General features: G+C 40.5%; 1 long non-coding RNA gene across 1 annotated transcript in view; it reads left to right on the forward strand.

Moving 5' to 3' along the window:
• Positions 1–22,538, forward strand: part of LOC309632393 — a 158,524-nt gene that overhangs the window by 90,733 nt on the left and 45,253 nt on the right. The window lies entirely within an intron of this gene.

Consider the following 22,538-nt stretch of genomic DNA (forward strand, 5'->3'; position numbering starts at 1 on the left):
TTTGTCCTTTGGGTTTTTCATTTCATTTTGTTTGGTACTGTTTGTCCATTTACAGCCAAAATCAGTTTTGTGATTTTAAAACTTTTACTGATATCAAATGGAGGAAAGGAACAGTGAAACAAACAAAAACAAAAAAATGTGTCTGTTCTTGTCTAAGAGTGCGACATTCTCAGGATGAAAAGGTTCCACTTTGTTCCTAAAATCACCAAAAGCTACAAATAGAAGTGTCTTTTCCATAAATGTTAGTAAAAAGTGTTTAGCCATCCAGACAGGTGATCTTGATTTGTCTCATCTGCCAGAAACCCAATTTGAATCCAATCTCTTTTGTAACTAATGGGTTTTACCTTGTTGTACCTGATTCATGGCTAAAATTTTGGAACGGGAACTATGAGGTCCCTGTGTTTGTATTTGTACGTGTGTTATAGATGTGTGGCATTGCCAGAATTAATTTGTAGAAGAGCTCTATTTAACTGGCTTAAAGGAAATTAAGTGCTTATATAAATACTCAAATATAAAAAAAATTGGCCAGAGTGAATTTCGGGTTCAGGAAATATTATTCAGTATTGAATTAATATCTGGTATTAAAGTTAGATTAAGCTTGTTGGTGTGATTAATACTTTAAAGTCATCAACATTAAGTATAATACTTTCATTGTACCTAGGTTTACTAGAAATCAAATAAGACCTTATTATTCCTGTTAACAAAGTTTGTCAGCAAGAAAAATAACAATATGACAAAGCTTTTAATTAAATAAAACAGAGGCAAATGAGGTAAGAGTTTTAGGTGAACTCTATAGGAATAATTATGTTTTGGGAACATCTATCTAAAATAACCTCTAGATTTTCATAACTTGAAATGAAGGTAAGTTAAAGGAAGAGAATTCATTGACTATCTGGGTCATTTCAAATAGGATAAAATATTAGAACATTAATTGCTGGGCAGGTCTAAGTTTACTTACCTTTGCCTTCTTAGGAGAGGAAGACTAAAGCATAAGTTTGTCAATCAAAAAATGCTAGTATGCTAGTGAATTACTTGCTTCTTGGTTTTCACTAGAGATTAAGGTTTTACGTTTAAAAATTATAAGTGAAAGATTTCAGATGCAAAAATGTAAGATGTGTGTTTTCAGCAAAGAAGGTATGATAAATGAAAATGCATTTTGTTAAAGGGAAAAAGGTGGTTTTGTCCTAGAGCTGATTGTTTCTGAATGGAAAAGAAAGTGAGGGACTGATTAATATGGATACAAAACATTGTGGAAGGTTTGTGGAGGAGGAACGCTGAAAGAGTTTTGTGCACGGTCAGAATTGGCTAAGATAAGATCGAACTTAATTAAGAAAATGAATGTTAAAGGGTACAAAACCTGAATTCGATTCTCTAAGAGGGCAAAGTTTTCTTCAGATATTGACCTGCTTTTGGTAATTGTGAGTTTCTTTGTTTAAGTGATCTGTATTTGCCATTGAGATCTTTTATTATCACTGATTAAAACTTTTTGATATTTTTGAGAAAATTCCAAAGATCAAATTCTAAATGAATTCATTTCACTTCTAGCTAACTTTGAGGTTTTCTAAAGGGTCCCTGGAACACCTCAAATTATTTGCTTTCTCTCCATCTCAGAGGAATATTAAACTAGGTTTATTTGGTATGTTAAATTACATGGGAAACATTGTCAAATAAGTGGCGATAAAACTTCTTAGATTGTATCATACAAGTAAATGTTACTAATATACATGTTCTAGAAATTATATGGAACTCCTAAAATTCTGGTATATTTTGGTAAATGATCAGTCATAATTTTAATCTTAAATTGTATGTCACAGCAGTAACCAAGTTTCTTTTCAATTGCATTGTAATCCCTATTGGTTGATGCTAAAGCAAAAAGGCAACCTTAATGGTTAGAGATGATCAATTGCTATTTATGGTTTTACAGTGGCTTTTGAATGACTCTGTAGCTATTTTGTGAAGAAGTGGGAAAGACTGATGAAATCCTTTATGTGCAAGCATTTGTGTTATTACATCAGGGAAAACAAAAGGAAGGGAATCAGAATGAGGTTATGTTGCTTCAAACCTTAACTCGTCCAGCTGAGCTAGCTGTCCCAACCACTCTGGCTGTTATGCCAATATATCCACCCTTTCCACCACCTTCCTTTCCTTTCCAACCCCAATTCCTGACACTGGGGCTCGGGACTTCCCCTCCTTCTAGGGATCAATTAGAAAATCCTGTGTTAGTTTCTGGGGCACAGGGACTTGGTCTGGTATCACCATCTAAGGCCCAACAAGGCAGCCAATTTGGGCCAAGAGCCGCTCCCAGGGCAGGGCAATTGCCACTGCTGTTATTGTGTATAGGGGGCTAAATGCAAAAGACCAGCCAGCTTGGTTTCTCGGACTTGTTTAATTGCAACGATCGATCACAACCCTCCTTTATAGCGAGGATCCTCTACACCTGAAACCCACTTGGCAGGACCCACAGCTGAACCAAATTGGGACCCCAGAGAGGGAGGAATGCCCTTGTTAGAGCACTACTTATTAGTGCATCTTGGCAGGGCTTTGAAACGGGGAACCAAAGTAGCCAAAACAAAACAAAAACAAATGAAGACCTCTCTGAATTTTGGGGAAGGATTTATCAGACTTACAGACATCATCTTAATGCAGATCTTGAGGCCCCTGAGAATATTAGAATGGTAAATTTGACCTTTTTGAGGGGGCAAAGTGCCTCAGATATCAGGAGAAAGTTGCAAAAATTAGATGGTGCATTTGGAATAAACCCTTCTTGATTGGTAGATGTAGCTTTTAAAGTGTTCAACAGGGAACAACAACAGAAGAAAGAAGCTGCAAAAATGAAACAAAACGCCACTTGTTGGCAGTGGCATTGGATCCCCAGAAGGTTAATAAACCAAAGAGAGGTAAGCCACCATTGGGGAAGAACGTTGGAAAACAGATGGCCCTAGGCGAGAACAGAAGAAGAAAAACAAGAAGATGAGAGCCTCTCATATGGCAGAAAGAGAGGAACACTCTGATGAATGAGGAGGCCCAGGGCCTCCCTTGGACTTGAGGTGCTTAATTCCCCACAAGAGCCCCAGGTAAAATTGACAGTGGGGAATGAGCTGATTAACTTTCTGATAGACCTCACCCTGAAGATTTTCACCAGGACAGCTTGACATCAGAGTCGCTCCAGAACATGCTTTAAGCCTACAGGTGGTGCTCATGAAAACCCCAGGAAAGGAAACAGAGCTCTTCCCCGCCCACACCCCTATCCCCCTCCCCCCCACGCCAGGTCTATGAAAAGGTAAGACCAGGAGTGTGTGCCAGTGGCACCCCAGGGAAGGCCAAAAACACATGGCCAATACGAATCCCATTACAAAGGGATGATGGGACACCTGATCTAAAACAATATCCTCTGAGACAAGAGCATCACTTCTCCCACAGATTGACCTGTCAAAATACCAGCCAGTGTATTCAGAAAAGGACAAAGAGTGGGGTTTCACTTGGATCACACCTAACCCGGCTGGAAATGCAGTGCACAATTGTTTCGATCCCTGAGGTACTCTGGACCCTGTGCTGCAGCACATTCATGATAGCACCCATTACAGGAGATTTGCCACCTTACAAGGGATTCAAAAATATATATAGGGGGGCCTAACCTACAAAATGCCATCCAGCAAGTCACTCAGAATTGCATGATTTGTGCTAAAAATAACCCAAAGACTGCTGTCAGACCTTCCCAGATGGAGACTCAACACAGAGGAACCTGCCCCCTCAAGGACCAGAAAATAGATTTTACTCAAATGCCTTGAGCTGCAAGAAATTTCAGATAACCTGCTAGTGTCTGGACACTTTTTCAGGATGGGTGGAAGCATATCCCACCTGGACAGAAAGTCTCTGAAATGGTTAAAGCCCTCCTTAGGGAAATGATCCCCTGATTTAGATTAAGGCATTGAAACTACATTCCTCCTGGAGACCACAATCAACAGGGTAAACCAAGAAAATGAGTCGTACGTTAATAAGAACATTGCTTATGTGAAGAGATTAATTTAACTTGGGATAAGGCCTTGCCAGTTGCCCTGCTACTGATCAGTGGCTCCCAGAAGCAGGCTGAAATTTAGCCTCTTTGAAATATTGTATGGTACGCCATTCCAGGTGTCTGCTCAGGCAGGAGAATCTGTAAATGCTCTAAAAGACCTAGCATTTGCCAATGATGTTAAAACTTTGGGCTGTGTACTAACCTCTGTTCATGACTTTACCTCCAACAAGTCTGTCTATGCAACTGAAGGAGATGGGAATTTCGTTGCAGCTGGAGAAGGGTAAGCCAATTTGTTTCCAAATAAACAGCACAGGAATTGAGTATATGTATTGGGAACTGGAACCAAAACCTCAAGTTCAATTACACATTGGACCACACAGTGCGAAGGGGTTCCATCAGGTTCAAGTAGTTGTAGATAAAACAGGACTGACTAAAGGTTTTAAGGATACTTGTTGTCTCCAGAAGTAACCAGAGCGGTCTTTGTCCTTTTTCCCATAAGACTGTGGAATGGACATCGACAGTGGGGAACTGTAATAGGGAAGAAGCTTTGTGTTCTATTACAAGTTAGTCACTGAAGGGATGTTGCCTATAAGCTTAAATTACACATAATGGCCTGTCTCTGGGAACCTTGCCTCCCAGGTAATGAGCATTAAGCTAAAATACCTTCATTTAGCTCACAGGAAACATCCTAAGCAAGCCCACCTGTGAATGACTGCAGGAAGGACGAAATGAACAATCCCCTCAGGGGGCTGACGGGAACCAGGAAATGTTTGACTTTCCTCCCTCCCGTTTTAGTATAAAAGAAGCCTGAGTCCTAACTTGGGACATGAGTCCACCATCTTCTCCATCTGCTGGCTTTCCAAATGAAGTAGCTACTCCTTGCCCCAACACCTCCTCTCTCGATTTATTGGCCTGTCATGCAGCGAGCAGTACAAGCTTGGACTTGGTAACAAGACTTTATTCACCTTACAGCTGGAAGTTCGTTCCCTTTTACCCACCCCGCCCTATTTCCCCCACACCCCAGCCCCTCGCAACCACTTTTCTACTCTGTTTCTATGAGTTTGACTTTTTTTAAGATTCCACATAGAAGTGATTCATTGATTCCATGTGGTATTAGTCTTTCTCTGTCTGGCTTGTTTCACGAAGAAGGTATCCTTTCTTGATGCATACTGACTGCATCCTGAAAACAGCCCCTTGGGGCTGTGCAGGAGCTGCCTCTCCAGGCCCCTGGGTGGTATCCATCCCACGCCCTCCCCTCAGTATCTTCTCTCCCCTCTGGTCTCAGACCAAAGGATTCACCCAGGAAGACTGGGTTCAAGGAGGCTCCCCAGCCCTCCTAAGCTGCAGTCCCTGGAAGCAGTCAGTGGGGCAAGGCCCTGGGACACGATGATGAGGTTGAAGACACTTGGGGGCTGATCAAGGGAAAAAATATGACCACGAGGGAAGCAGTTGTGCTGGAACAAGTGTGCACATGAGGAGAAGTTCATCACGGTATAGACCGTGAGAGGCTTTTGGTGAGTGGGCCACCTTCCAGAAGTGGAGGAGAACAAGGGAGGTCCCAGGGATTTGGGACTGGGAGAGGGGTCGTACATGGCTCAGAGCGTGGTGAGGAGCGTCCGGGTCAGAGAACTCCAAAGGTCAGTTGGGGTCTTATAACTACCAGGCTCTATCTCATCTACAGCTGGCAGACGTGAAGCGAGCCACGTCTCGCAGGGTATGCAAAGTAGGCAGCCTCTAAGTGGCTAGAAATCTGCTGTTTTGGGCTCTGTTTAAAATAGCTGGATGTGTAAAATTTTGAGTTTCTCACTGGCAGGCTTTGGGCAAGTCTCAGTCCTCAGTGAAGAAATAAAACACCTAGCGACCAATACGCAGGCTGTCTTTGGCCCATTTATGTAGCACATGAAGTGAAGGAGGAGAGAAAGGTTTTTCCCGATGGCCTTGCCTTCAGGCACAACCTTGACACAGGCTCCTCTCAGATAGTAAATGAGGGCATCTCATTATGGGTAATTTCCACCCTCGGAGGACTACGAAGCCTGCTGTTCAAGGTCGTTCATGGTCTGGCCTCTGCTGGCTCTTAAACTGGCTGCGAAGTGTTTAATGGCTCACTGGGTAGCTAGTCTCCTTAAAATACAAATTTCCTCCTGCTATTATCCCGCTTGAGAACCTTAATGCTCCCTATTGCCCACTTTGTCCTACAAACTGGGTGGCTTAAAACAACAGAAATGTATGTCTTACAGTTCTGGAGGCTGGAAGTCCAAAATCAAGGTGTCCCAAGACTGCTCTCTCTCTGCGGCCTCTAAGGGAGGAATCCTTCCTTGCCTCTTCTGCCTTCTGATTTTTGCCGACAATCCTTGGGTCCCTTGGCTTGTGCAGACATTACTTCAGTCTCTGCCTCTCTCACCACATGGCTGACCTCTCCCTGTGTGTGTCTGTGTCTCTTCCCTTCGTACAGGGCACTGGTCATATCAGATCAGGGTCCACCCTTACTGACCTCATCTTAACCTGATTACATCCGCAAAGGAAGTCACATTCACAGGAACGGGGGTTAGGACTTCAACCTATAGTTTTGAGGAACTCAACTCAACCCATAATACCAAGTGGCTAACTTCTGGTTAAACATATGTGGTGGAAATATACAGGAGCTTCCATAGACCTTTCTTAAGAAAGAGCATGTGGGTTCCTTTGCTCTTTCTCTGTCCCCTCCTCCATCCTGCTGCCCAGGACTTGGACTCGGATGTTGAGGCCACACAAGGCAAAGCAACAACACAGAGGGGCTTGGGTTCTTCATGGTGTGGAGCATGTTTCCGGCCCTGGACGGTCAACCTGGACTTTAAAGAGAAATCAGGGATTTCCCTGGCGGTCCAGTGGTTAGGACTCGGAGCTTCCACTGCTGGGGGCCCGGGTTCGGTCCCCGGTTGGGGAACTAAGATCCCATAAGCCATGGGGCATGGCCAAAAAAAAAAAGAGAGAGAAATCAATGCCTCAGTGTATTGAGGGTTTCTATCCATTGCGGCAAACACAGTTCTAATCAACACACTTGGTGCTGTCCTGGACTTGTGGCTTCTCCATGAGGTTTGGTTTCTCCTTGGAGTTACCAAGCGGAAGTGAGTACGGGTCCTTCTGCTTTTACATCTTCAAACTAACTTGGGGATTCTATCACATGCTCCCTTTCTCAGGGACACTCACCTGCGCCTGATCTCTCTGTCCTCTTTTTTTTCTCCTTTCCTCAATCAGAGGGTCTTAATCTCTCCTAGGTCAGGAAAAAGGTATTCTCTTACATTGATCCAAATCTATGATTTCTGCCATAAACTGCCTGCTCTGAGTCCCCTGGGGCTTTGACTTTTGAGATTCAAAACCATTATTTCATTATGTTGTCTCAAAGATGTAGCTTAAAAGTCAGAAATCTAAAAGACACTTTTGTGTTGCTGTAGCCCTCTGTTTCTGGGGCTGTGAGCCCAGAATGCTGTAGCTGAGGCCCCAGTAGGGGAAGGATCACAAGGGACCAGTGATGTCGAGGAATGAAGACATGTTTTCGAATTTATCAGCTATGACCCAGCCATGTGAGCATTTACCTAGATAAGGTGCCCGAAAATGCCAATACTGGAAAAAGTCTTAAAGAATCTCCCCCCAAAGAAGAGTTCTATGTTCAAAAAGTTTGAGAAACACTCAGAACTTTTTTTTCAATTGAAGTATAGTTAATTTACAATGTTGTGTTAGTTTCAAGTGTACAGCAAAGTGATCCAGCTGTGTGTGTGTGTGTGTATATATATTCTTATATTTTCCATTACAGGTTATTACAAGATATTGAGTATAGTTCCCTGTGCTATACAGTAGGTCCTTGTTGTTTATCTATTTTACATATAGTAGTCTGTATATGTTAATCCCAAACTCCTAATTTGTCCCTCCCCCTTTCCCCTTTGGTAGCCATAAGTTTGTTTTCTATGTCTGTGAGTCTGTTTCTGTTTTGTAAATAAGTTCATTTGTATTATTTTTTAATCCACATATAAGTGATGTCATATGGTATTTGCCTTTCTCTGTTTGACTTACTTCACTTAGGATGATAATCTCTAGGTCCATCCATGTTGCTGGAAATATCATTTTTCATTCTTTTTTATGGCTGAGTAATATGCCATTGTGTGTATTTATATACCACGTCTTCTTTACCCATCCATCTGTTGATGGACATTTAGGTTGCTTCCATGTTTTGGCTAATGTAAATAGTGCTGCTGTGAACATTGGGGTACATGTATCTTTTCAAATTAGGGTTTTCATCTCTTCTGGATATGTGCCTAGGAGTAGGATTGCTGGATCATATGACAACTCTAGTTTTAGTTTTTTAAGGAACCTCCATACTGTTCTCCATAGTGGCTGTACCAATTTACATTCCCACCAACAGAGTAGGAGGGTTCCCTTTTCTCCACACCCTCTCCAGCATTTATTGTTTGTAGAGTTTTTGATGACGGCCATTCTGACCAGTGTGAGGTGATACCTCACTGTGGTTTTGATTTCTATTTCTCTAAGGATTAGTGATGTTGAGCATCTTTTTATGTGCTTTTTGGCCATCTGTATGTCTTCTTTGGAGAAATGTCTATCTAGATCTTCTGCCCATTTTTTTGAGTGGGTTGTTTGGTTTTTTGATATTGAACAACATGAGCTGTTTGTATACTTTGGAGATTCATCCCTTATCAGTTGTTCCGTTTGCAAATATTTTCTCCCATTCTTGGGGTTGTCTTTTCATTTTGTGTATGGTTTCCTTTACTGTGCAAAAGCTTTTAAGTTTCATTAGGTCCCATTTGTTTATTTTTGTTTTTATTTTCATTACTCAAGGAGGTGGATCAAAAAAGATCTTGCTGCGATTTATGCCAGAGAGTGTTCTGATTATATTTTCCTCTAAGAGTTTTATAGTGTCCAGTCTTACATTTAGTTCTTTAATCCATTTTGAGTTTATTTTTGTGTATGGTGCTTTTACATGTAGCTGTCCAGTTTTCCCAGCACCACTTATTGATGGCCATTCTGACCAGTGTGAGGTGGTACCTCATTGTAGTTTTGATTTGCATTTCTCTAATAATTAGTGATATTGAGCATCTTTTCATGTGCCTATTGGCTATCTGTACGTCTTCTTTGGAGAAATGTCTATTTAGGTCTTCTGCCCATTTTTTGATTGGGTTATTTGGTTTTTTGATGTTGAGCTGCATGAGCTGTTTGTATATTTTGGACATTAATCCCATGTCAGTTGCTTCATTTGCAAATATTTTCTCCCATTCTGAGGGTTGGCTTTTCATTTTGTTTATGGTTTTCTTTTCTGTGCAAAAGCTTTTAAGTTTGATTAAGTCCAATTTGTTTATTTTTGTTTTTATTTCCATTACTCTAGGAGACAGATCCAAAAAAATAATTCTGTGTACACTCAGAACTTTTAATATGCACTGTGCAGTAGATAGGGTGCAGTATCTGCTAAATGGATCTTGTATCTTTCTCCCCAGAACCCTTTACAAACACATTGAAGCACACGAAGGTCTGTCTTCTAAAACGCATCTCTACATGAGTATATGCGTGTGCGTTGCTGCAGGGTGTTCAGGAGGAAACATCAGCTGATACAAATGGTGGCCTCTGAGGAGCCAGGGTGGGAATTAGACTTTCTTTCCACGAGACAGCTTTTGGTGTTCTAGGCTTATGTTTACTATGTGCATGTGTTAAGATAGATACAATAAATGTGTGGAAGCTTAGATGAGCCCAAAGCTGGATGTGCAGTTGACATCATATTTAACTGAATCTTTCTTAGAATGACAGCTGCCACCCTCCCCTTGAGAGCCAGAGTAAGAAATAGCCCTCAGAGACTCATCATTCAGCCTGACATAAGAGTAACATTGAGGACGCTATAAAATAGAAAAGCAAAAGCAAAAACGAACACCCAAAACTGATTTAACTGCTTTAGTGTGGAACTGGATCTGCCACATTTTTAAAAGCTCTGATGTGCAGCCAGAGCTGAGACCCACGGGGACTGAGCGATATTTAAGACGTGCTCCTTTGCGAACCATTCCCCTGTGTTGGGCAAGGCACTTGGCACGGGGAATCCAAAAGTGAGTGAGACTCAGTCTCTAACTTCAAATGGCTCCTGGAGCTGGAAGTTGCTTTTTATCTTAGAAAAGAATTTTCCAGAAAGAGCCTCCTCCCAATCCCCTTAGTTTCACTGCTTGTACTGGGGCTGGGTTTGCCCAGAGAGAGCTGAGCTGAGTGTATCAAGTCAGCCTCGGAAGGTAAAGAGCTTTGGGTCACGTGGAACCCTGAGGGCAGCTTGGCCCGTCCAGGCGCTTCTGAGAGCCTCTGCATTCTAGATCCCATTCTCAGGCCTAAGAACTAAAGGGGGCGCCCTGGCTTGTATAACAGCCAGATCCAGATTTGGCTGTAGAAAAAAAGTCTTTCCGATTGCCAGCCCTCTACAATTTTTAGCATCCCAGATGCAGATTCACCCAGTCCTTTTAAATTTTTAAAATTAATTTAATGTAATTTAATTTTTTATTGAAGTATAGTTGATTTACAATGTTGTGTTAGTTTCTGATGTACAGCAAAGAGTCTATGTATTCTTTTTTGTGTTCTTTTTCATTATGGTTTATTACAGGGTATTGAATATAGTTCCCTGTGCTATACAGTAGGAACTTGTTTTTATCTATTTTATATGTAGTAGTCTGTATCTGTGAATCCCAAATTCCTAATTTATCCTTCCCCCAGCCCCTTTCCCATTTGGTAACCATAAGTTTCTTTTCTATGTCTATGAGTCTGTTTTTGTTTTGTAAATAACTTCATTTGTATCATATTTTAGATTCCGCATTATAAATGGTATCACATAGTGTTTATTTTTCTCTAACTGACTTACTTAGTATGATAATCTCTAGGTCCATCCATGTTGCTGCAAATGGCATTATTTCATTCTTTTTTATGGCTGAGTAGTATTCCATTGTAACAATATACCACATCTTCTTTATCCATTCATCTGTCAATGGATAATTTGGGTTGTTTCTGTGTCTTGGCTATTGTAAATAGTGCTTCTATGAATATTAGGGTGCATGTATCTTTTTGAATTATGGTTTTGTCCATATATATGCCCAAGAATGGGATTGCTAGATCATATGACAACTCTATTTTTTGTTTTTTAGGGAACCTCCATACTGTTCTCCATAGTGGCTGTACCAATTCTCATTCCCACCAACAGTGTAGGAGGGTTCCCTTTTCTCCATACCCTCTCTAGCATATATTAATTGTAAATTTTAAAATAATACCCAGTCTTTTTTTAAACTCTGGCAATGGAAAAATCATTTCATGGGTGAAAGCATTCCGGTTTTGGACAACTCTAATCCTATCTTAAAATGTTTATCTTGAAATAATTGCAGGCTTGTAGGAAACTGCAAAACTAGTCCAAAGAGCCTCCTGTACCCTTCACCTATCTTCCCCCAGTAGTGACATCTTATATGGGTGTAGTACAGTATCAAAGCCAGGTTACCATTCTGGACTACAGGTCTTACTCAGTTTTTATCACTTAAAAACAAAACAAAACCAAACACTGCATTCATTTGTGTGTGTGTATGTTCTATGCAGCTTGATCGCCTGTAGAAACTCCCATCACCATCACCACAATTAAGATACAAAACTGTTCCACTGCTGAAAAAAACTCCCTCCTGCTGCCTTTTTGTATTCACGCCCACCCCCTCCCCCTCCCCTTCCTGGAAACCACTAATCTGTTCTCCATCTCTAGATGGAGAATGTTATATAAATGGAATCATACAGTATGCAATCTTTACTTTAAAGATAACACCTTTATTGACATATAATTCACATACCATGCAACTCATCCATTTACAGTGTTCACGTTCAGTGGGTTTTAATCCATTAAAAGAGTTGCACAGCCATCACCACAGTCAATTTTAGAAACTTTTCATCACACCCAAAAGAAACCTTATACGCATTAGCAGTCACTCCCTATTTTTCCCAAACCCCCAGCCCCCCAACCACTAATCTACTTTCTGTCTCTATAGGTTTACTTATTTGGGACATTTCATATAAATGGAATCATGTAACGTGTGGTCTTTTGCGACTGACTTCTTAGCATAATATTTTCAAGGTTCATCCATGTTGTAGCAACTGCAGGACAAGATTAAACTGGTCCCACTCTGTCAGTAACAAGACACTGAGTTGTTTTTCAGACAACAGAGCAAAACCATAAATCATGCAAAGCATGCACAGAAGAGAAAAATTTGACCTCAAATAACACCTGGAACCAAAGTCCTCTCGCCCCAGCCCCCAGAACTAAACTGTGGGGACATGACTGGAACTTGAACACTGGAACCCTTTCAGAAATGAAGGGTCCATTGCCCAAGAAGATCCAGTGCCAAAGTCTCCTACCATATCTTCCCATAAATGCCAAGTTCCAAAGCCCTCCAATCGAAACCTGCCCTGCCAGCGCTTCTGCTTACCAATCCATCCTCCCCTAACTTATAAAAGTTTGACTGGGGCTTCCCTGGTGGCGCAGTGGTTAAGAATCCACCTGCCAATGCAGGAGACACGGGTTCGAGCCCTGGTCTGGGAAGATCCCACATGCCGCGGAGCAACTAAACCCGTGAGCCACAATTACTGAAGCCCGTACAAGAGAAGCCACCACAATGAGAAGCCCGTGCACCACAACAAAGAGTAGCCCCCACTCGCCGCAACTAGAGAAAGCCCACACGCAGCAACGAAGACCCAATGCAGCCAAAAATAAAAATAAACAAAATTAAATAAATAAATTAATTAATTTAAAAAAAACAAAAAAAACTCTGAGTCCCAGATCGAGGAGACAAATTTGAACCATGGCTCCTGTCTCCTTGCAGGTTGATGTTGCCATAAAGCCTTTTCTTTTTCCTTTTTTTTTTTTTTAATATAACAACTACTATTAACATTAGTTGAGCACTTACTACTGTTACTACTAATGATATTTATATAATACTATTTCTTTAACATCTTTATTGGAGTATAATTGCTTTACAATGGTGTGTTAGTTTCTGCTTTATAACAAAGTGAATCAGCTATACATATACATACAACCCCATATCTCCTCCCTCTTGCGCCTCCCTCCCACCCTCCATATCCCACCCCTCTAGGTGGTCACAAAGCACCGAGCTGATCTCCCTGTGCTATGTGGCTGCTTCCCACTAGCTATCTATTTTACATTTGGTAGTGTATATATGTCCATGCCACTCTCTCACTTTGACACAGCTTACCCTTCCCCTTCCCCATATCCTCAAGTCCGTTCTCTAGTAGGTCTGCGTCTTTTTTTTTTTTTAAATCAGTCATCAATTTTATACACATCAGTGTATACATGTCAATCCCAATCTCCCAATTCATCACACCACCCCCCCACCCCCTGCTGCTTTCCCCCGTTGGTGTCCATACGTTTGTTCTCTACATCTGTGTCTCTATTTCTGCCCTGCAAACTGGTTCATCTGTACCATTTTCTAGGTTCCACATATATACGTTAATATACGATATTTGTTTTTCTCTTTCTGACTTACTTCACTCTGTATTACAGTCTCTAGATCCATCCATGTCTCTACAAATGACCCAATTTCGTTCTTTTTTATGGCTGAGTAATATTCCATTGTATATATGTACCACGACTTTATCCATTTGTCTGTCGAGGGGCATTTAGGTTGCTTCTATGACCTGGCTATTGTAAATAGTGCTGCAATGAACATTGGGGTGCATGTGTTTTTTTGAATTATGGTTTTCTCTGGGTATATGCCCAGTAGTGGGATTGCTGGGTCATATGGTAATTCTATTTCTGGTTCTTTAAGGAACCTCCGTACTGTTCTCCATAGTAGCTGTATCAATTTACATTCCCACCAACAGTGCAAGAGGGTTCCTTTTTCTCCACACCCTCTCCAGCATTTGTTGTTTGAAGATTTTCTGATGATGCCCATTCTAACTGGGGTGAGGTGATACCTCATTGTAGTTTTGATTTGCATTTCTCTAATAATTAGTGACGTTGAGCAGCTTTTCATGTGCTTCTTGGCCATCTGTATGTCTTCTATGGAGAAATGTCTATTTAGGTCTTCTGCCCATTTCTGGATTGGGTTGTTTGTTATTTTAATATTGAGCTGCATGAGCTGTTTATATATTTTGGAGATTAATCCTTTGTCTGATGATTCATTTGCAAATATTATCTCCCATTCCGAGGGTTGTCTTTTCGTCTTGTTTATGGTTTCCTTTCCTGTGCAAAAGCTTTGAAGTTTCATTAGGTCCCATTTGTTTATTTTTGTTTTTATTTCCATTACTCTAGGAGGTGGATCAAAAAATATCTTGCTGTGATTTATGTCAAAGAGTGTTCTTCCTATGTTTTCCTCTAAGAGTTTTATAGTGCCCGGTCTTACATTTAGGTCTCTGATACATTTTGAGTTTATTTTTGTGTATGGTGTTAGGGAGTGTTGTAATTTCATTCTTTTACATGTAGCTGTCCAGTTTTCCCAGCACCACTTATTGAAGAGACTGTCTTTTCTCCATTTTCTATCCTTGCCTCCTTTGTTATAGATTAGTTAGCCATAGGTGCGTGGGTTTATCTCTGGGCTTTCTATCCTGTTCCATTGATCTATATTTCTGTTTTTGTGCTAGTACCATATTGTCTTGATTACTGTAGCTTTGTAGTATAGTCTGAAGTCAGGGAGTCTGATTCCTCCAGCTCCGTTTCTTTCCCTCAAGACTGCTTTGGCTATTCGGGGTCTTTTGTGTCTCCGTACAAATTTTAAGATTTTTTGTTCTAGTTCTGTAAAAAATGCCATTGGTAATTTGATAGGGATTGCATTGAATCTGTAGATTGCTTTGGGTAGTATAGTCATTTTCACAATATTGATTCTTCCAATCCAAGAACATTTTCACAATATTGATTCTTCCAACCCAAGTCATTTTCACAATATTGATTCTTCCAGTCCAATCCAACATGTATATCTCTCCATCTGTTGGTATCATCTTTAATTTCTTTCATCAGTTTCTTACAGTTTTCTGCATACAGGTCTTTTGTCTCCCTAGGTAGGTTTATTCCTAGGTATTTTATTCTTTTTGTTGTAATGGTAAATGGGAGTGTTTCCTTAATTTCTCTTTCAGATTTTTCATCATTAGTGTATAGGAATGCAAGAGATTTCTGTGCATTAATTTTGTATCCTGCAACTTTACCAAATTCATTGATTAGCTCTAGTAGTTTTCTGGTGGCATCTTTAGGATTCTCTATGTATAGTATCATGTCATCTGCAAACAGTGACAGTTTTACTTCCTCTTTTCCAATTTGTATTCCTTTTATTTCTTTTTCTTCTCTGATTGCCATGGCTAAGACTTCCAAAACTATGTTGAATAGTAGTGGTGAGAGTGGACATCCTTGTCTTGTTCCTGATCTTAGGGGAAATGCTTTCAGTTTTTCACCATTGAGAATGATGTTTGCTGTGGGTTTCTTGTATATGGCCTTTATTATGTTGAGGTAGGTTCCCTCTATGCCCACTTTCTGGAGAGTTTTTATCGTAAATGGGTGTTGAATCTTGTCAGAAGCTTTTTCTGCATCTATTGAGATGATCATATGGTTTTTATTCTTCAGTTTGTTAATACAGTGTATCACATTGGTTTTGTGCATATTGAAGAATCCTTGCATCTCTGGGATAAATCCCACTTGATCATGGTGTATGATCCTTTTAATGTGTTCTTGGATTCTGTTTGCTAGTATTTTGTTGAGGATTTTTGCATCCATATTCCTCAGTGATATTGGTCTGTAATTTTCTTTTTTTGTAGTATCTTTGTCTGGTTTTGGTATCAGGGTGATGGTGGCCTCATAGAATGAGTTTGGGAGTGTTCCTTCCTCTGCAATTTTTGGAAAGAGTTTGAGAAGGATGGGTGTTAGCTTTTCTCTAATCCTGGACTTCTGTTTGTTGGAAGATTTTTAATCACAGTTTCAATTTCATTACTTGTGATTGGTGTGTTCATATTTTCTATTTCTTCCTGGTTCAGTCTTGGAAGGTTATACCTTTCTATGAATTTATCTGTTTCTTCCAGGTTGTCCATTTTATTGGCATAGAGTTGCTTGTAGTAGTCTCTTAGGATGCTTTGTATTTCTGCAGTGTCTGTTGTAACTTCTCCTTTTTCATTTCTAATTTTATTGATTTGAGTCCTCTCCCTCTTTTTCTTGATGAGTCTGGCTAATGGTTTATCAATGTTGTTTATCTTCTCAAAGAACCAGCTTTTAGTTTTATTGATCTTTGCTATTGTTTTCTTTGTTTCTATTTCATTTATTTCTGCTCTGATCTTTATGATTTCTTTCCTTCTGCTGACTTTGGTTTTGTTTGTTGTTCTTTCTGTAGTTCCTTTAGGTGTAAGGTTAGATTGTTTATTTGAGATTTTTCTTGTTTCTTGAGGTAGGCTTGTATAGCTCTAAACTTCCCTCTTAGAACTGCTTTTGCTGTATCCCATAGGTTTTGGATCATCGTATTTTCATTGTCATTTGTCTCTAGGTAGTTTTTGATTTCCTCTTTGATTTCTTAGTGATCCCTTGGTTGTTTAATAACGTATTGTTCAGCCTCCATGTGTTTGTGTTTTTTACGTTTTTTTCCCTGTAATTCATTTCTAATCTCATAGCATTGTGGTCAGAAAAGATGCTTGATATGATTTCAGTTTTCTTAAATTTACTGAGGCTTGATTTGTGACCCAAGATGTGATCTATCCTGGAGAATGTTCCGTGCGCACTTGAGAAGAAAGTGTAATCTGCTGTTTTTGGATGGAATGTCCTATAAATATCAATTAAATCTATCTGGCCTATTGTGTCATTTAAAGCTTCTGTTTCCTTATTTTCATTTTGGATGATCTGTCCATTGGTGTAAGTGAGGTGTTAAAGTCCCCCACTATTATTGTGTTACCGTCGATTTCCTCTTTTATAGCTGTTAGCAGTTGCCTTATGTATTGAGGTGCTCCTATGTTGGGTGCATATATATTTACAATTGTTATATCTTCTTCTTGGATTGATCCCTTGATCATTATGTAGTGTCCTTCCTTGTCTCTTGTAACATTCTTTATTTTAAAGTCTATTTTATCTGATATGAGTATAGCTACTCCAGCTTTCTTTTGATTTCCATTTGCATGGAATATCTTTTTCCATCCCCTCACTTTCAGTCTGTATGTGTCCCTAGGTCTGAAGTGGGTCTCTTGTAGACAGCATATATATGGGTCTTGTTTTTGTATCCATTCAGCAAGCCTGTGTCTTTTGGTTGGAGCATTTAATCCATTCACGTTTACGGTAATTATCAATATGTATGTTCCTATGACCACTTTCTTAATTGTTTTGGGTTTGTTTTTGTAGGTCCTTTTCTTCTCTTGTGTTTCCCACTTAGAGAAGTTCCTTTAGCATTTGTTGTAGAGCTGGTTTGGTGGTGCTGAATTCTCTTAGCTTTTGCTTGTCTATAAAGCTTTTGATTTCTCCATCAAATCTAAATGAGATCCTTGCCGGGTAGAGTAATCTTGGTTGTAGGTTTTCCCTTTCATCACTTTAAGTATATCATGCCACTCCCTTCTGGCTTGTAGAGTTTCTGCTGAGAAATCAGCTGTTAACCTTATGGGAGTTCCCTTGTATGTTATTTGTCGTATTTCCCTTGCTGCTTTCAATAATTTTTCTTTGTCTTTAATTTTTGCCACTTTGATTACTATGTGTCTCGGCGTGTTTCTCCTTGGGTTTATCCTGTATGGGACTTACTGTGCTTCCTGGACTTGGGTGGCTATTTCCTTTCCCATGTTAGGGAAGTTTTTGACTATAATCTCTTCGGATATTTTCTCTGGTCCTTTGTCTCTCTCTTTGCCTTCTGGGACCCCTTTAATGCAAATGTTGTTGCATTTAATGTTGTGTCAGAGGTCTCTTAGGCTGTTTTCATTTCTTTTTATTCTTTTTTCTTTATTCTGTTCTGCAGCAGTGAATTCCACCATTCTGTCTTCCAGGTCACTTATCCGTTCTTCTGCCTCAGTTATTCTGCTATTGATTCCTTCTAGTGTAGTTTTCATTTCAGTTATTGCATTGTGCATCTCTGTTTGTTTGTTCTTTTATTCTTCTGGGTCTTTGTTAAACATTTCTTGCATCTTCTCTATCTTTGCATGCATTCTTTTTCTGAGTTCCTGGATCATCTTCACTATCATTATTCTGAATTCTTTTTCTGGAAGATTGTCTATCTCCATTTCATTAAGTTGTGTTTCTGGGGTTTTGTCTTGTTCCTTCATCTGGTACATAGCCCTCTGCCTTTTCATCTTGTCTATCTTTCTGTGCATGTGGGTTTTGTTCCACAGGCTGCAGGATTGTGGTTTTTCTTGCTTCTGCTGTCTGCCCTCTGGTGGATGAAGCTATCTAAGAGGCTTGTGGAAGTTTCCTGATGGGAGGGACTGGTGGAGGGTAGAGCTGACTGTTGCTCTGGTGGACAGAGCTCAGTAAAACTTTAATCCACTTGTCTGCTGATAGGTGGGGCTGGGTTCCCTCCCTGTTGGTTGTTTGGCCTGAGGCAACCCAACACTGGAGCCTACCTGTGCTCTTTGGTGGGGCTAATGGCGCACTCTGGGAGGGGTCACGCCAAGGAGTACTTCCCAGAACTTCTGCTGCCAGTGTCCTTGTCCCTTGGTGAGCCACAGCTGCCCCCTGACTCTGCAGGAGACCCTCCAACACTAGCAGGTAGGTCTGGTTCAGTCTCCTCTCGGGCCACTGCTCCTTCCCCTGGGTCCCGATGCGTACACACTACTTTTTGTGTGCCCTGCAAGAGTGGAGTCTCTGTTTCCCCCAGTCCTGCCGAAGTCCTGCAATCAAATCCCACTAGCCTTCAAAGTCTGATTCTCTAGAAATTCCTCCTCCCGTTGCCAGGCCCCCAGTTTGCGAAGCCTGACGTGTGGCTCAGAACCTTCACTCCAGTGGGTGGAGTTCTGTGGTATAAGTGTTCTCCAGTTTGTGAGTCACCCACCCAGCAGTTATGGGATTTGATTTTATTGTGATTGCGCCCCTCCTACCGTCTCATTGCGGCTTCTCCTTTGTCTTTGCATGTGGGCTATCTTTTTTGTGAGTTCCAGTGTCTTCCTGTCGATGATTGTTCAGCAGTTAGTTGTGATTCCAGTGTTCTTGAAAGAGGGTGTGAGAGCATGTCCTTCTACTCTGCCATCTTGAACCAATCTCTGTGTGTGTCATATTTTAGATTGCACATATGAGTGATATCATATATATTTGTCTTTCTCTTTCTGACTTCACTTAGTATGATAATCTTCAGGTCCATCCATGTTGCTGCAAATGGCATTATTTCATTCTTTTTATGGCTGAGTAATACTCCATTGTATATACATATACCACATCTTCTTTACCATTCATCTGTCCAGGGACATTTAGGTTGTTTCCATGTCTTGGCTCTTGTAAATAGTGCTACTATGAATGTTGGGGGGCATGTATCTTTTTGAATTATAGTTTTGTCTGGAGATATGCTCAGGAGTGGGATTGCTGGATCATATGGCAACTCTATTTTTAGTTTTCTTGAGGACCCTCCATACTGTTTTCCACAGTGGCTGCACCAATTTACATTCCCACCAACAGTGCAGGAGGGTTTCCTTTTCTCCACACCCTCTCCAGCATTTGTTGTTTGTAGACTTTTTAATGATGGCCATTCTGACTGGTGTGAAGTGGTACCTCATTGTAGTTTTGATTTGCATTTCTCTGTTAATTTGTGATGTTGAGCATCTTTTCATGTGACTATTAGGCCGTCTGTCTGTCTTCTTTGGAGAAATGTCTATTTAGGTCTTCTGCCCTTTTTTTTTTTTTGGATTGGGTTAGCTGTTTTTTTGGTATTGAGCTGCATGAGCTATTTGTATATTTTGGTGATTAATCCCTTGTTGGTTGCTTCATTTGCAAATATTTTTTCCCTGTCTGTAGGTTGTCTTTTCACCTTCTTTATGGTTTCCTTTGCTGTGCAAAAGCTTATAAGTTTAAGTCCCATTTGTTTATTTTTGCTTTTTTAAAAAAATCTTTATTTTATATTGGAGTATAGTTGATTTATAATGTTCTGTTAGTTTCAGGTGCACAGCAAAGTGATTCAGCCATACATATACATATGTATGGTCAAAGGACACACATAGTTTGAAAGAGAGGAGATGGAAAAAGGTATTTCATGCAGATGGAAATGACAAAGTGGGTGTAGCAATACTCATATCAGACAAAATAGACTTTAAAACAAAGACCACAAAGAAAGGTAAAGAAGGACAATGAAACAGAGAAGGAGTCTCTTGTAGGCAGCCTACTGTTGGCTCTTGTTTTTCATCCAATCTGCCACTCTGTCTTTTGACTGGAGCATGTAGTCCATTAACATTTAAGGTAATTATTGATAGATCTGTCTTTATTGCCATTTTAAACCTGTTTTCCAGTTGATTTTGTATTGTTTCTTTGTTCCTTTTTCATTTTGTTTCTCCTCTTGCGGCTTGATAGTTTTCTTTTGTATTATGCTTGTGTTCTTTTTGATTTTTGTGACTCTATTGTATGTTTTTGATTTGTGGTTACCGTGTTTCTCAAGTATGTTAATCCCTTCCTATGGCTACTTGCTTTAGACTGAGAGTCATATAGGCTCAAACAGATTCTAAAAAAACAAAATCTACATTTTCTTATTCTCCTCTCCGGTGTTTTATGATTCTGACGTCCTCTTTTACATCTTCATGTTTATCCTTTCGCTGTTCATTGTGGTTATCATTGCTTTCACAAAAATATTTTTATTTTTATTTTTTTAATTTGTGTACTGTCTTATTTGAGTGATTTAGTTTCCAATTGTGATTTTCTCTTTCCCATAGATTCTTGCTGCTTTTCTATTTAGAGAGGACCTTTCGATATTTCTTTTAGGGTAGGTTTAGTACTGCTTTGTTTCTTTAGTTTTTGCTTGTCTGAGAAATTCTCTCGCCTATTCTAAATTATATTCTTGCTGTGTAGAGTATCCTAGGTTGCATATTTTTCCCTTTTAGGACTTTGAATATGTCTTACCACTCCCTTCTGGCCTGCAACGTTTCTGTAAAGAAATCAGCTGACGTCCTTATGAGGGTTCCCTTGTAATTAACTCTTCTTCTCTTGCTGCCTTTAGAATCCTCTCTTTAACTTTTGCCATTTTAATTACAATATGCCTTGGTGTAGGTCTGTTTGGGTTCATGTTGTTTGAGACCCTCTGTCCTTCCTGTGCTTGGATATCTGTTTCTTTCTTTAGGTTAGGGAAGTTTTCATCCATAATTTCTTCAAATACATTTTTGATCCCCTTTTCTCTTTCTTCTCCTTCTGGACCCCCTATTATACATAGATTGACATGCTTTATATTATCCCATAGGACTCTTATATTGCTTTCATTTGTCTTTCTTTCTGCTGTTCTGATTGGTTTATTTCCATTATTTTGTCTTCCAGATCACTTATTTATTCTTCTGCATTATTCAATCTGCTATTCATTGCCTTTAGCTTAGCTTTTGTCTTGGCAAATGAGTTTTCTAATTTTTCTTGGCTACTCTTTATATTTTCTAGTTTCTACAGTAATCTGCATTTCTACTGGTAACATTTCTTAATTACTTCAGTATTTTCATTATCTCCCTTTTTAACTCAGTATCTATTAGACTGAATAGTTCTGTTTCATTGTTCTTTCAGGAGAATTCTCTTGATCTTTTAGTTGGGAGTGGTTCCTCTGCTTCTTCATTTTACTTATATTTCTCTGACTCTATGAATTTAGGAGAAACAGTGATCTACTATGGTCTTAAAGTGCTGTTTATATGTGGGAGTGTCCCTGTGTGGCCTCCATGAGTCTAATATTTTTGGTGTGAGGGCTGTTTTTAGTCGGGGTGTCTGCTGCATCTTTCCTCAGTGTGTGCTGGCCATTATCCCCTTGATAGGGGGTTTGACTGGTGTTTTGATGATGACAGACTGCACTGGCTATTGAGCAAGTCCTCCTCTTTGCTCTGTGGTTGTCACAGCCCTGTCAGGGGCAGGGTCTGCTTCCCAGCTGTTGGAGTAGAAGCCTCCACATCTGCTTCTGAGCTTCGGTTTGAGGCAGGAAGGATTGGAGTGCTCCTGCTGGGACAGGAGCCCCAAGGATTCCTCCGCTGGAGATTTCCACCCAGGAGTATTTTCTGTGCTGTCACCTGACACCTGTTGTGTGGACTCACACAGGACACTGTTGTTTGCACTGCCCTCGGCCTCACCTCTACTGTGGGGATGCAGGCAATTGGCCTGGGTGTCCCTCAGGTGCTGTGTTCCCAAAGCCACCAGCACTGATCTGTAGGCGCAGATCCACTGAAGTCAGGTATCAGGACCACAGGAGTCACGCACCTGGATTTGCTGTGGGAGCTGTGGAAGCAGCCCAGCACCCAGCCCAGCCTCCAAGTGTGTGTGCCCACAGAGCCCACAGCTGCTAAGGCCAGACCCGTCCCAGCCGAGGAAACACCCGTAGTCCACTTGGATGTCCCACAGGCACTGAGCTTACAAAGCTGCTGGTGGTGGCAT

The sequence above is a fragment of the Balaenoptera borealis genome (genome assembly GCF_965194805.1).
Source record: "Balaenoptera borealis genome assembly, chromosome: 7".
Classification (NCBI taxonomy): Eukaryota; Metazoa; Chordata; class Mammalia; order Artiodactyla; family Balaenopteridae; genus Balaenoptera; species Balaenoptera borealis.